The 5,498-nt window shown below is 39.8% G+C and overlaps 1 pseudogene across 1 annotated transcript; it reads right to left on the bottom strand.

Moving 5' to 3' along the window:
• Positions 1 to 245: 245 nt before the first annotated feature.
• LOC308547070 (actin-related protein 2/3 complex subunit 1A pseudogene) lies at positions 246 to 2,042 on the bottom strand (annotated as a pseudogene). Its single transcript has 2 exons — positions 1,956 to 2,042; positions 246 to 965 (listed from the first exon to the last, which is right to left on the bottom strand). The product of its transcript is annotated as an actin-related protein 2/3 complex subunit 1A pseudogene (transcript).
• Positions 2,043 to 5,498: the final 3,456 nt, after the last annotated feature.

The raw sequence follows: 5,498 nt of genomic DNA, 5'->3' as shown, positions 1-5,498 counted from the left end.
CTTAATAACATGCTATTTAGCCTCCATGTGTTTGAATGTTTTTGAGAATTTTTATTGTAATTAATTTCTAATTTCATGCCCTTGTGATCTGAGATGCTTGATATGATTTCAATCTTCTTGAACTTGTAGAGACTGATTTTGTGTCCTAACATGTGGTCTATCTTTGAAAATGACCCATGTGCCTGCAGCTTTGGGGTGAAATGTTCTGTAAATATCAATTAAATCCATCTGATCTAGTGTGCCATTTAGTCACTGTTTCTGTGTTGACTTTTGGTCTGGAAGATCCCACTGGCGGAGAAACTGATGCCATGTACCCAGCTGTCAATACCACTGCCACCAAACTGACATCAGCTGACAAAAAGGTATTTTGCTTCCCCAAGGCCTACTGGCTGACTTTTCATTCACCTCTTTAATGCATGCAGAAAACATTCTACATTTGAAATAACATCATTCTGCTGCCAGCAAAACATTGTTTGGATGCCAATCCAAGCTGAGGACCATGGAACGAATTGGCTTTTTAATGTGTTTGCTTACCCACCAGTCATTTTCAGACTCCAAGTAAGAAACAGAAATGAGTCTTGCTCCACTTCCCACAGCAAATTTGTTCTCTAGTGGGGACCACTTGACAAAAACGCTGCATGATTAATTCTCAGGATCACCAGGGTTGGCTTTCAGACACCATCTTTCTGACTCCAGACATAGGAATTGCTGTCTGCTCCACAAGTGACAATGCAGTCACTCTTGGTAGCCCAGTTGATACCTGTGATGTGTCCATTGTGCTCCTTGAGTTCATGAGCTTTCACCCACCAGATCCCATTCTTCTTATAGATGTGGACTTCATGATTATTGGGGCTAGGGGAAATCTGGGCCTGATCTCTGTTCCAGGAATGACAGGTGATTGGCAGGGACACTATTCTTAGTGTTTTCAAAGGATGGAAAGCTAGGGTCGGGGCAGTCCGGACTGGCTCAGAGTGGGGAATTCACGGACTCTGGTCAGTCAACGCAAACAGGCTCCAGCCTTGAAATTTATTTTAAAATTTTAGCAAAAATGAAAAACTGAAAACAAAAACTTGTGACTGAGAAAGGGTTGTAGTTGTTACCAGGCCAATGGCATATGGCAGAGGGTGGAGAGTTGAGCAGGAAAGACTTTGGGGTTTTGGGAACTTTCAGTGCTTACCTGATTCTAAGAGTTCCTTTTTCTCAGTATTTCTCCTTGCTTCTTCCCAGATGTTTTTGTAGGCTACTCTTCTGATTCCATCCAGCCAATATGAGATGGAATGAAACTGGCCTAACATATCAGTGAAATAGTTTTATATTTAAAAGGTAGGTCAGAAATGTCATTTCACCTAAAAAAAAATCTTTGCTTTGCTCTGTTATCCATGCTTGAAGTTCCCTGAACTAAAGCAATGAACACCAATTAATGTCCTACCTACTCTCAATAAAATTACACACACATATACAGGCACAATCTCCCATAGTATAAGTTGATTCTCCCCTTTGGGGCACAAATATCTTGTCATGTTTGTACAGCTGATTGCATCAACACCTACATGCTCCACTTCCAGACAAACTAATAACTTTTTAAGGACTCTGCTCACCAACAAATGTTCAAATTCCCCAACTTATGCAGTACCAAGCATCTCCCTACAAACACACACACACGCGCACACACAGACACACACTTGCTTCCAGGAAACAGGAAGAGGGGGAATTAGAGACTTAACATTCCCTCTACCCACACCACCCCCTGCCCCACTGCTTCTTACAGCCTCATCATGTCATAGTTGAAGGCCTGCCTACTATAGTTTGGCAGAAAATAGTTGTCTACCATCATTAGGATGACTCCATTGGTCCAGATTTTGACCCATGCTTCAGATGTACCCCATACTGTGTGTTAACAACTCTTCTTTACAAACACTCTTCTACTCAGCCATTGCTTCTCAAAGCACACTTACTTTACTAGGCCTGGAGTTGTTTCCAATAGCAACCATGTGCTGGGTAGCATATGGTTTTCCCACAATCCCCACATGCTGGGCTTGCATTTCCAACTTGGACTTACATCCTACTCAATCTTATTTATTTAAGCAATCTCCTTCCTCTTCTCTACTCCTGGTTCTTGTTTGGGGCCTCCTTGATCCACTCTGACCATCCTTTCTAACCGTGACTTTCAAGGAGCAATGAATGTATTGACAGGCCTTTCCAAACCCAAGAATCAAGCTGTTCAATTGGTCCACCACCTTCCCTCAAACTCTACATACTGCTATCACTGGAGAGGCATTTGGGAGGGAGGGTCAGTTTTGTTAGATCAAAAGAGACATCCCCTTACACTCTGAGAGCAGGACCAAGAGTTCCTACCTAACCTTATAATTGCAAAACTAAAAGGGCCACTGAAGTAATTCTTCACATGGCATAAAGAATCTTCTTCAAGGTGAATTTCTGTCCCTCTATACAACAAGTATCTGACACCTTCATTCAAGAAAACAAGCAAACAAAACTCAGTATTTATAGATACAAAGGATGTAATATATCATTCTATCTGATTTTATAGGTGATTTTTATTTTGCTTGCCTTGCTTGTATTTTCTATTTATTTCTGTAATGAGCATGTATTTATCACATAATGAACAAGTCAGTATAAAAGAAATTTGAAGCAAATAACCGTAAATGTTACAGGCTCTGATGACCCTGAGCAGGTCCAATGAGGTGCCAAGGTGGGGGGGGGGGGGTTCCTTGGCAGATTAGGCATCTAGGGGGAAATGTTTATAAAATATGATAGGAAGACAAAAAAGACAAATTACCACATTTTACCTAAACTTTTCCCTTTTGTGCAACAATTCTAGAGGTAAATATAGTAAACCACTAAAAACTGCTATGGGAAAGATAATCTGGGGAAAATGGAATTTTGTGGAGTCATTCAAGTCTAGTTAAATTCAACAAATATTGTATTTCTTTTTTGATGTGGCAACCACAGTGGTAGGTACAGTGGAAGATGCAAAACAAAAACATAAGGCATAGTCCTTGCCTTCAAAGACTGAGGTGACTTGGGATTGTACACAGAAGATTATATTACAGACAGTTGGCATATAGAGGCACCTGCTGTGTTTAGAGGGCTCACATCTGCATTTGTGGGAGGTGGCTGTGGGGAGGGGGCACATAGGGCATCAGGAGTGGTATAAAAGGGGAACATTTTAATTAGATCTTCAGAAATTTCAAATGTAGATAATGTTGGGCCAAGTATAGACAAATGACTCCATTGTTAGGTATGGACCAGGTTGGCAAGTGTTATCAGATAACCCTGTGTTCATGTGATATTTGATATCTTTTAAACTATAATTCCCTTTGAAATACTTGAGATACTTTTGATGTGAAATGACCACTGCAATAGGAAATCCTTTTTCTTGCTTTGTGTCCATGATGGTGTTTTCCTCATTAAAGTAATGAACCTTCTAAAGAAACTTCAAGTCTTTCACACATCCATCAATGTAACTTTCTTAGGCAGGTCTTAGAAGGAAGACAAGAGGATTTCAGAAATACAGTATGAAGTACTCTGTGCTTGGTAAGCAAAACTTTCTACACAACTTCTCTCTATAAAAAAGGTATAACTATATAGAAAACAAAATTGCTTGTTGGTGCAAGAGAGTGGAAAGTTCCATTACTAACAATGTCAAATCAAAATTCATATTCTGAAGAGAAATATGGACTTCTTGATCAAAACAAAAATAACACAAAGAATAAAAACTCAATAACCTTCCTCAGGTAACTCTATACATGGAATCTTTTTCAAGTCAAGTTTCTGGTTTTATTTTTAAAATATAGAATCTTGCTTTGCCCTTTTTCAATGTATTCTTTTCTATTTAAACCTAGTGTTTTGGCTTGTAAATTCAACGCCATGTGGAGGCCCAGAATTCGTTATCAAGTGAATCAGGAAACTGTACCTTTTTGGGTTTTTTTAATTAGCTAAGAATTGTGATTCAATCAAACTAACAACAACAAAAACACTCCACTAGATTGAAACATAAATAAATGTCCCTCACTGGTTTGTTTATATTGTGCTTACTATCTACAAAGTGCCATAATGGTGAAAATGCTGTCTTAGAGATGAGACAAAATTTAATTTGAATTGTTTGACACAAACCAGAATGCTCTGGGCATTGGTTGCCAGGAGCAGAGTGGTGACTTTTCTTCCCATCACAGAGGCATCTCCTCTGTAGGTGAGGCCACTGGTGTGTACCAGTAAAGGGAAGGAAGTCTTCAGCACAATGGGTTTGGATCCCTGCCTCTAGTACAGACTTCAGTGCAGGGAACAGTAGTTACTATAGCTTAAAGTAGAAGGTGCCTGGCTGATGTGGCTCAGCATTTGAGTATCAACCTATGATCCAGGAGATTGAGGTTCAATTTTCCAGTCAAGGCACATGCCCAGGTTGCGGACTCGATCCCCAGAAGGGGGCATACAGGAAGCAGCCAATGAATGACTCTCTCATCATTGATGTTTCTATCTCTCTCTCTCTTCCTCTCTCTGAAATCAATATATATATGTATATATTTTTTTAATTGTTATTTTTTTAAAGTAGAAGGTAACATGCCCCTACAGAGTCATTGCTAGGGGAAAGTACCCCCATCTCCACCCTGGGGAGACAGTATACAGCTGTCTTTGTTCATTTATCTTTTAAGTTAATGGGGGACATGTCTGACCTTTTGGGAGGCGTCTCTGGGTGGAAAGCTGCACAGAAAGAAGAGGACAGAACATAGCACTAGCTGTTTGGAGTGATGCAAAAGCACAGATGATGAGAAGGGATTTTGAGGGCTAAAGCTGGAGCTGGATTATTTTATTTTACTTTATCATTTCCTGCTAGAAACCCTCAGGCATCACAAGAAAAACAATGTCAAAGGAAGAACTTTTGAAAAAAGAAAGATGCTTTTTTCCTATATCCCACCCTTTGAAGTTTCACAAAGAAGGAAGTGGCTATTGATCAAGCTGGGATCAAACAGTGTTTTGAAGTCATCAAGCTGGGAGCCAGTATAGGGCTTGAAGGGCAAAACTTGGTGCTTAAGTATTTAACATAAATGAGAACATTGAAAAGAAGGTAAAACACTGTTACTTTGAGTCATTATTTTATTGTTTTAACTATCTAGAAAAATGGATTTACATGTCACAGATGCGTCCTTTGATTTAAAATAATGATGTGAGCACAAGCTCTTTGTGGCAGCCCCTAGACCTCTCAGTGTCATGGTAATTTGTGTGAGGTGTCCTGAGGGGTCTGGTAGTCCACCTATTGAAGAACTGACCTGCTGAGTCAGAGGTTCTGGTTTGGTCCAATTTGGTACATACTTATTCAGCCCTATTAGGTGCCAAGACTGGCTGTTCCCATCACTGTGGAGAGAAATTTAAAAGACTAATAACTTATTTAGCAGTGTAGACCAAGTGCTGGGGGCACAAAAAAGAAGGAAGGGTTAATTTTGGGTAGAAAAATGGGGTAATATTTTATAGATTTGAACTGG

The sequence above is a fragment of the Miniopterus schreibersii genome (genome assembly GCF_964146895.1).
Source record: "Miniopterus schreibersii genome assembly, chromosome: 1".
Lineage (NCBI taxonomy): Eukaryota > Metazoa > Chordata > Mammalia > Chiroptera > Miniopteridae > Miniopterus > Miniopterus schreibersii.
The sequence above is the reverse complement of the archived record's forward strand: the minus strand, read 5'-3'. Positions and strand labels throughout refer to the sequence as shown.